Source organism: Aphelocoma coerulescens (genome assembly GCF_041296385.1).
Source record: "Aphelocoma coerulescens isolate FSJ_1873_10779 chromosome Z unlocalized genomic scaffold, UR_Acoe_1.0 ChrZ, whole genome shotgun sequence".
Lineage (NCBI taxonomy): Eukaryota > Metazoa > Chordata > Aves > Passeriformes > Corvidae > Aphelocoma > Aphelocoma coerulescens.
This window is the reverse complement of record NW_027184085.1, coordinates 1674194-1683675: the sequence shown is the minus strand read 5'-3', so window position 1 is coordinate 1683675 and position 9482 is coordinate 1674194.

The window sequence follows — 9482 nt, the reverse complement described above, 5'->3', positions numbered from 1 at the left end:
GAAATGAGCTCATCTTTTCATCTTCAGAAATCCCATCTCTTCAGTTCTGTAAAATGGATGGAATTTGTTGTCTTCGTTCCCTGTCCCACTGAGGAGAGAATTCTACTGTTGTAAAAACATAACTTGATGGATTTCTCCATTTAAATAATTCTACTAAAACCAGTCTTCAAGTGGTTTATAACGTGCCATAATTTCAAGAAGTGATTGAAAATTTGAAGTTGTATATTGATTATATACATTAAGAGTATTAAAAATGACAATAAGTATGATTTTAAATTATACAGGAAAAGCTTGACAAGTGAACCATATGCTTGAAGACTAGGAGACTTCATTCTGTCGCAATGAGTTATTTTTTTTCAGAATTAATTTAAAATTGAGAACCTTTCCTTATTTTTCAAAGCAGGTCATCCATATCCTCTAAAAGTCATTCACTCATGCTGAATTCTCTGAGAATAACAACACGTAGATACATAAAATTAAAAAAGGTAAATAAAAGCGGATATGCTCAGAAACAAGCCAGCAGTATTTCTCCTTACAGATGAGCAGCATCTCCTGGTGACAATTCTGAAGATGATCTTAGTGACAAGGGCCACCTGCAGCCAGACTGCACTGAAGGGAGATGGGACATACTTTATACCAAGGTAAGATGACTCAATGATCCCTATGGTTCCCTTCCAGGTCAGCTTATTCTGTAATTCTGTGATTAATTCTGTGATTCTGAGACTGACTTTGACAGCTGTGGGAACCAGCACTGATTTCTGGGCGGCTGAGACTGTCCAGATTTGTTAGTGTTAGTTAAGATAGTTCCAGCAACTGGTGTTAGTTAAGATAATTCCAGCAGCTGGTGTTGCTCCTGCCACAGGAGGAAACACACAGGTGATTAATTGCTCCAAGCTCTCGCAAGCACCCACAGCAGCTTCGTCATTGCATTAATTGGGTGATTTGGCTGCCGGGGGAAAGTACAAACTCTGACTAACTCCTCCAAGTTAATTCACAACTGAAGGAATCCACCTGGAACTAACTGTCAGCTGCCTTCCTGTGGTCATTAGGTGATATTCATTGAAGAAATAAAAAATCTCCATTAAAAAATCTTTAAAATCTGGTAGGATGGATTTTTGAGTCCATGCCTCCAGCCCAAACAAGAGCAGGTAGTACATAAATCCATGCTTAGGTTTTGCCCCAGGTGAAGCCTGATGATGACTGAAATAAGTAAAAAGGTTACCTCGTGTCCTGCATATTTCACTTTTTCTCTTATGCAACAGGGTATGCTGGGATTTTCTGCTTTTGCAACAGAAAATCCCAGAGGTTTTTGATCTCCCCTGCATCTTTCAAGTCCTCTGAGGTTCAGAACATTTCCTAATATCCAAGTATGCTCTTCTCCCCACCTGATTTTTAAGCACAAAGCTGTTCATCCACTGTGTGGATACTCACCCACCTAACTTTATTTCAAACATGAACAATTTCTGTTTTGGGGAAGCACAAATGTTTGATCTCTTTGCTTGCACAATGTGACCGGAAAGAAGGTGAAACAGGATGACACTAATTTTAGAAATAAGTTTCATTTTTGTGAAGTCAGAGCATGATTTACATTTGACAGTAATGAACTAAAATCATCTTTATCTCAGGCTTTAAAAAAGAAATCGAATAGAACAAGTGAAGTCAGTGGTAACCCCATGGGAAGCAAATACAACTCTCTTTCCAAATTCTTTAGGTTTAAAGGTACACATCATTCGTCCAGAACAGGGCTGTGAGGGGTGAGCTAACACACAGCTCTGAACCTGACAACATATTTCCTGTCTGTATTAATTAGCATCAGATGAATATGTCAGTATGAGCACACACTCTCCAAAATACCTTTATTTTGACACATAACATCCTTTGACCCACCAAACCCACATCCCTCCCTGGTAGGAAAACTCACCAGGACAGCCACCCTATTAAGTGACGGTGAGCATCCCCATAACCATTCCTGGGATGAGCAGACCAAGTGTCCTGTACATTTTTGGGGAATAACAGCTAGCAGAACAAAAGGTATCTGTGTGAATAGCAACAAGAGTCAGCCCCAGATGTCAAACACCTGAGTGGCAGTGTCCGGATGTGTGCTAAACATCTGAGCTCATCCCAGAGCCATCCGAGATCTGATGCCCCATCCCTGGAAGTTTTCCAGGCCAGGTTGGACGGGGCTTGGAGCAACCTGGTCCAGTGGAAGGTGTCCCTGTCCAGGGTAGTGGATGGAACAAGATGGTCTCTAAGGTCCTTTCCAGCCCAAACCATTCTGTGACTCTGTGGTTGTCTGATGCGCTTTGCTCACCCTAATGCAGATTTCAGGTAGAACCCTGTGAAATTTCTGTTATTTCCCCTCCTACAAACCAGCAGGGAACATGTGCTGTCTATTGGTCTCGACACCAACACTCTGGGAGGTCTTGACCAAGAAAACACCTTTTGTGAGAAGAGCTGAGGTGCCTGAAAGATGACTTTCTCCAAGGTACCATTCACATCTTCCCTTTACTGGAAGGAGCCCAGGAATATGTCGTCCATATCAGCACTTGCCCATTCCTAGGATATTTCTGGTGCTGCAGGAAAACATAGTCAGGCATCATCCTGCACTCTGAGCACATACATTATTGCTCTCCAAAACATGTGTTGAAGCCTTGGCAAGCCTGTGTTCCCCCCAAGGACAGCTCAGGTTCAGCTCAGATTCATCTGCTCTCTCTCCCCATGCCAGGAATGGAGGTGATAGGCAGTAGATATATCATCACACATATTTGAGGCACATCATCTGGGGTCACCTGAGAAGCACAGTGCAATTTTGGGTCATTTTTCCTCTCTCTTGTCTGTGCACAGACCTGGTCTCAATCCTTGCATGGGTTATGGCCTGTGATGGTGCTGACCAAATTTCAGACGAGAGGTGGGTCTCCTCTGCTTACTTTTCCTCTCCAAGATTGGAAGTTTGAAATCAAATAAGGAAAAAAACCCACAATCAATAATTTGAAGCCCTGAATTTGGCTCTGGGGCTCTTATTTCCACAGCATTTGCCTGCAGCAGTGAGGAGGGAGAGACCACAGGGCAAAGGTGGGTCGCCACGTCCTTGCACTGCCTGTGGCACACAACCCTGCCTGTCCTTCATCTCTGAAAAATTTACGAGTTCCTCTTTCATCTCATAATCCTTCATTTTTGCCACGTAACCTGCCCTGAACCTGCTGTGAGTCAGCAGGGCTTGTCTGTTAAGGCAAGATTGATGCATGGCATTGGAACAGATAATGCATGTTCCTGGGCCAGCCAGAGGAATGCTGGCAATATTAACCATCTCTCCTCTCACCCCTGCCCCACAACAGGGATGGACTGGGTTTAGAACCTGCGTGGAGGTGCTCCGGGGACCATTGCCCTGCTGACCTTTCCCCACACAGACTGAGGTGGTGGTGTGATTGCGCTGCACAAAAGTGCATTTTCCAGCTCCTTTGCACAAATCATATGTCCCACACTCAGGTTTTGGCTGCTGGAGAAGCCTTCTTCCAAATGGGACCAAAACATGAACATTGTTAATTGGTACATACTAGGGATTGTGTGGCTGGGAAAAATATTCACCATGGGGTTCTGGCCCAACCCTTCCCACATGGTCAAACTCTGCCTCCCAAAGCTCTCCTGGAAAAAAAGCCATACCTGAAATTGGTGCTGTAGTTTGCTTTAGAGGTGGGAACGTGTCAGGAATGAGAGATGGCTGGCAGGAAGCACTCCCATTTGCTTAAAAAAAAACAACCCAGAGCTTGATATGGGAGGTCAAATCTGCCAGCTTAAATCACTTTATTTCTTAAAAGTTGCCATTCTTGGCAAATATATCGTGGCCTTCACCTAGAAGCGAGGTTGCCTGTGAATGCCATCACTTCAGATGTGCGCTGCGGCCTCTTTCATCCCCGGCAGAGGAGGGCTGAGGGCTGCAGCCTGAGGGTTGAAAAGATACTTTTCTTTGGAGATGCCAACAGTTTCTTCGGCAGATTTCTCCCCCTCGCCCCCTCCCACCCCAACCTACTTTCACAAAAGAGACAAAAAAAAAAAAAAAAAAACAACAACCCCTAAATGGATCCTGTAGTGTCTGCAATGTAAAGAATTAGCTGAATGGGAAGAAATGAACCATGGTCTTTATGTCCTAGTTACAGTCAGTGCAAACATTGCTGCTAATCCCTGTTGTCAGAGGGGATGGGGAAGAGACAGGGATAGATCCCACTGGGAACATTTTGTCTCTCTCAATCCACACTTGAGATCACATTTTTTTTGTGTAATAACACTGAGTCCTATTAAGAAGCCTGTGGATAACGTGAAGCTGAGGGGGATAATTGCTCACTGTCCATTCCACCGAGTGTAGCACCTACAGCCTTCATATGCAGGGAGGTCTCAGCAACCCATTCATTTCAGGGGAGAAAAAGAAAGCTATTCATTCCCAGCAAATCCCATTTTGCCATGGTAACCCCCCTTCCCGCCTCTCGAGCACAACAGTTGTTCACAGGAGCTGTTTAAAACAACACAACAAAACCAAACCATCGCCTATCCAGCCCTGGCATTTTCTGCTCAGAGTTTTCTGGGCAGGGATAACCCAGGGATGGGGAAGGGAAGGGGTGAAAGGCTCGTTTTGTCCCCTGCCATCTCTGGGGGCACCCCACTTGTGTCCCTCAATGGGACCCATCTCAGGGGTGGGGTGTCCTGTACCCCTCGAGCTCTCTGGTGAGACAGTGACAGTGACCATGTCACGGAAGCAGAGGACAATGGGGGAAATCTACTTTCTGCCCTGTTGTGCCAAGGAGAGGGTTTTGGCTTGCCAGAGCCCATGCAGGGCTCCCATGGGAAGGGAAAAACAGGCCCCCTGCCATCTCTGTCCCAATCTGGAAGGATCAGCCCTGTTTTCTGCAGTCCCTTCCATGGGGAACGTGTCCATGGGTCCAAGAGCAGCTGGGCACCAGCACAACTCTCACCAGTTTGGGGGCCTCCAGCTGTCCTGGCCCCCTCCAGCCATTCTTGGGTAGGAGCTCTGGAGCTCATAGCCCACAGCCACCACCAGGAAACTTGAGTTTGTGCTACTGGTGGAGCATTTGGTGGTCACTAAAGCTGTGTTCAAGCTGCTGGGGAGGACATGGGGGATTCAAGGCTTCCCCTGGTGCAACACTGAGCAGCCTGGTGTAGTGGAAGGTGTCCCTGCCCATGGCAGGGGGGTGGAACAAGATGATCATGGAACCACAAAATGGTTTGGATTGGAAGGAACCTTAAAGCTCATCCAGTCCCACCCCCTGCCATGGCAGGGACACCTTCCACTGTCCCATCTTGCTCCAAGCCCCATCCAGCCTGGCCTTGGACACTGCCAGGGATCCAGGGGCAGCCACAGCTGCTCTGGGCACCCTGTGCCAGGGCCTGCCCACCCTCACAGACAGCAATTCCTTCCCAATATCCCATCCGTCCCTGCCCTCTGGCACTGGGAAGCCATTCCCTGTGTCCTGTCCCTCCATGCCTTGTCCCCAGTCCCTCTGCAGCTCTCCTGGAGCCCCTTTAGGCCCTGCCAGGGGCTCTGAGCTCTCCCTGGAGCCTTCTCTTGTGCAGCTGAACACCCCCAGCTGTCCCAGGCTGGCTGCAGAGCAGAGAGGCTCCAGCCCTGGAGCATCTCCGTGGCCTCCTCTGGACCTTCTCTAACAGGGCCCACATCTTTCTTGTGCTGAGGACCCCCGAGCTGGGTGCAGTGCTCCAGGTGGGCCCTCATGAGGCAGAGTAGAGGGAAGGGAATCACCTCCCTTGACCTGCCCATGCCTGTTTCGATGCAGCCCAGGGTGTGTTTGGTCTTCTGGGCTGGGAGTGCACACTGTTGGCTCATGTCCAGCTTTTCACCCACAAGAACCTGCAAGCCCTTGGGGTCTTGATCCATACAGTCCCATCCAACTCAAACCATTCTACAATATCCACCTCAAAATCTCCCCTGTGCCTTTCCATCGTTCTTCCTTCCTGATGCCCCATCAGATGTGCAGGGAGACTTGGGGTGCAGGAACACTCTGGCCCAAACCATTTTGATCTTACACCCGAACTACAACTCAAGTTATGGCTTCCACCAGAAAAACCGAGACTGAAGTGAACTGTCCACCGCCCTGTTGGCAGGAGACCCTCTTCCAGCCAGAGGTAATTCCTTCATGTAGTTATTATCTGAGCACAGACTGATGTCCCACCACAGAGGATTCATGGGCCAAGGAACAAAGCAGGGAAATCCAGCCGAAATCCAGCCAAAATCCAGGCAAGCAGTATTGGGAAGACAGAAGATCCTCAGCGTGTGCTGTACCTCTGCTGAGAGCAGGGCTTCCCACAGCTGAAAAATCACATCACTTTTGGTTAACCTGAATTTGCATTTGAGAGCAAATAAGGGGTTCCTGGCACAAATATAATTTCAGTAAAAACTAGAATTAAGGACTGGTCTTGGATACGAATTAAAGGGTCATTTTATTTTTGTAAATGCAGAGAGAGCACAAAGTGTTGGGAAATAAAAACAACTGTTTGCACCAGGTGTTTTTAAAATAAATCCCAGCAACACCACAGATTTTATCCTGCACTTTATTGTTGACTGAGGTGAATGAAGCCCTTCTGGTGACCCAGACTTTTCCCTGCTATGTCCTGGGCATAAAACCCTCCCTCTCCACAGGCAAACAAGGTTAGTCAGTTGGTCACACCACAGCCTATTAATATGTAGATATTTTAATCACCCTCCAGATCCTCTTGCAAATTGCTCCGTATGGCTTTCTCAAAGCACTCAACTAATTTCCTGTTTTTTAGTGGCACTTCTTCAAAAATTTCTCATCTGTCCAGAGCACCTTCTCCTCTCCAAAGACCCAGCACTTTGTGGAATGTACCCCTAGCACTGCTGCCCCCAAAAAAGTAACTTTAGAGTTAGAGAAGTCTCAAAGCAAATTGCCTTTGTCTAAACCCAATAGCTAATTCAGCTGAACCGCCCATTCCTGGATGGAGAAACCACTCCTCTCCATTCACAAGAATGAGAATTTAAGGTTGCAATGAAATCCGCTAAAAAGTCCCCCTAGAAAAAAATCCTGTGATGACAGAGTTTGACTCTTACTCAACTGACTGCAACTGTGGGGCAGGGGGTGAGAAAAAGGGGGAAAATAAATCCAAAGGCTTCTCCATTCTCAGATTTTCACTGAAAAGGCCCTAACATGAGCAAAAGCATATTAAAACTAAGCGCCTGGAGAAATGACTGCTCCCAGCTGTCTATCGTGCCTCCTTCCCCTCCAGTGTCACCGTGTGTGTGACACAGACAGCCTGGCTCAGGCAGCAGCTGTTAAACCACTGGAAATTTCACACAGATTTAGGGTTTCTTTCATATATGAAGTGTAACCTGCAGCTGTTGAGCAGCTGCTACGCGGGAGCTTAGCCACCCGTGCAGAAGAGCTGGGGATCCTGGGCCAGGGGGAGGACAAGTACCTGGAGGAGCCAGAACACCCAGATTTGATCTGCATCAACCACAGCCTGGCCCTTGGTCCTCATCAGAGCTTTGGTTTCACTCAGGACCATGGCTTTGGGGACCTGTCTGAATGGTCCCTGCTCCCTTCAGGCTCCAGGTGCAGCAACCTGGCGCCATCCAGCTCAAACCCTCCTGGAAGGAGCACTGAAGGAGTCCTGTGACTTTGCAAGTGTGGACACAGCCTCTGCACCCTGTGAGTCCTTAAAGTATTCAAACACCCAACATTTAGGTTGAAAGGTCTGTATGACAATGAAATAACAGGATGTATTTACAGATCATAGAATCATGGAATTATTTGGGTTGGAAAAGCCCTCAGAGGCCATCACGTCCAACTGTTCCCGCCACCACTGACCCATGTCCCCTGGTGCCACATCCACACAGCTTTTAAATCCCTGCAGGGATGGGGATGCCACCACTGCCCTGGGCAGCTGTGCCAGGGCTGGACAACCTTTTTGGTGAAGAAATTTTTCCTAATGTCCAATCTAACTCCCCATGGGTCCAAATCCTCTGCTATTGGACTTTCTTGCTTTGGTGAGGACCATCAAGTTTCTTGCCCCTTGGCTATGCCAAAGTCTTAAGCACTGACGGCTGCTGGCATCTTCTGGACTCCTCAGGACAGAAATGGAGCCCTGGGTTCAGCACAGGACATTCAGGAATGTTGTTCCACAGCCATGTGGGAACGATGAGGATCCTGTTTGCTCCTATAGGAAAACATAGATTTATTACCTGGGGAACACTGCCTCGAGCCTCCAAAAAGGCTGAAACAGCAGGATTGTTAACCTGGAGGGCCACAGCCACACTACGAGTGCAACCATTTCAGTGCCCCTCAACCAAAGCAGCATTTTCACTGCTGTTCAGGGTTTGTTGGGGTTTGCAGCTCCCAAACCACCCAAGATGCCTGGCAACGACCAGAAGCTTCCCTGGGGGCTGGTGTTTCCACAGGCTGGGCTACCACTGTCTTGGAGCTGGCCTTTCCTACCCTGCTCCATGTACATTTCCCGAAGGCACTCGGAAGGTGCCCAAGTGAGATTGTCCTGGGATCCTGTGATAACTTTAACAGATAGAGCATGCCCACTGATTTACAGTATCAACCTCTTGATCAAGAACTGTCAGTTTTCCACCATGGGCATAAGAATCACTTGGTTTTGCCATAGTTCTCTCCTCTTGTCTAGACAAGCAAAGAAAACCAAGCAGAACACTGGCTTAGAAAATGCAATCAAATAATTTCTGTGCCCTACTCTTCATGGAAAGGGAGTTCTAATTAATTTCGTCTCATCTAACCTCATCCATTATATTTTCCATACAAATGATCTTATCCTCTCACCATAAAAGCTCAAGACAGCACCAGATTGTTCGCTGTTGCCACGAAGTTTTTTTTATTGATAAGGACGAGTGAATTTATTTAGCCTATTGGTGCCCATTTAAGAAATATTATGAGAAATGCTCCAGACCAGTTCTGGTGGTGTTTCATTGTCAGTTCCTAATGAGACTGCCAAATTGTGTAGTGTTCACTCTCTGAAGTTAATGGGGGGGAAAAAACAGCATTGCAGGATACCATTCTATATCAACCCTGTTTTGGGCCACGTTTTTGCCACACACATCACACTGTGAGTGGTTTCCCAATTTCTTTGCATGAAATTAATGAAGAATGAAGTTAAGGTTTATGTTTCAAGCAGCCTCACACCCTACAAAAGTTTTGCTGGGGGTGTATATTAAATATAAATGCAATATTTGCTCTGGTTCGTTTCTTCATATTAGCCTCAGCCAAAAGATATCCCACTGCTAGCCCTGGGCTCCCCGGGGTGGAAAATATTCCTACTGACAGCACAACCCTCGTGAGAGCACCCAAGCATTGCGCGCACACTCTGGGTGATGGAGCAGGAGACTTTCCAAAGAGAAGCCATGGTGCTGATGGATGAACTCTTAGGACTTAGGAATGAACCTGGGGCAGAACCTCAGATCTACCCGCCTTTGAATTTCCCAG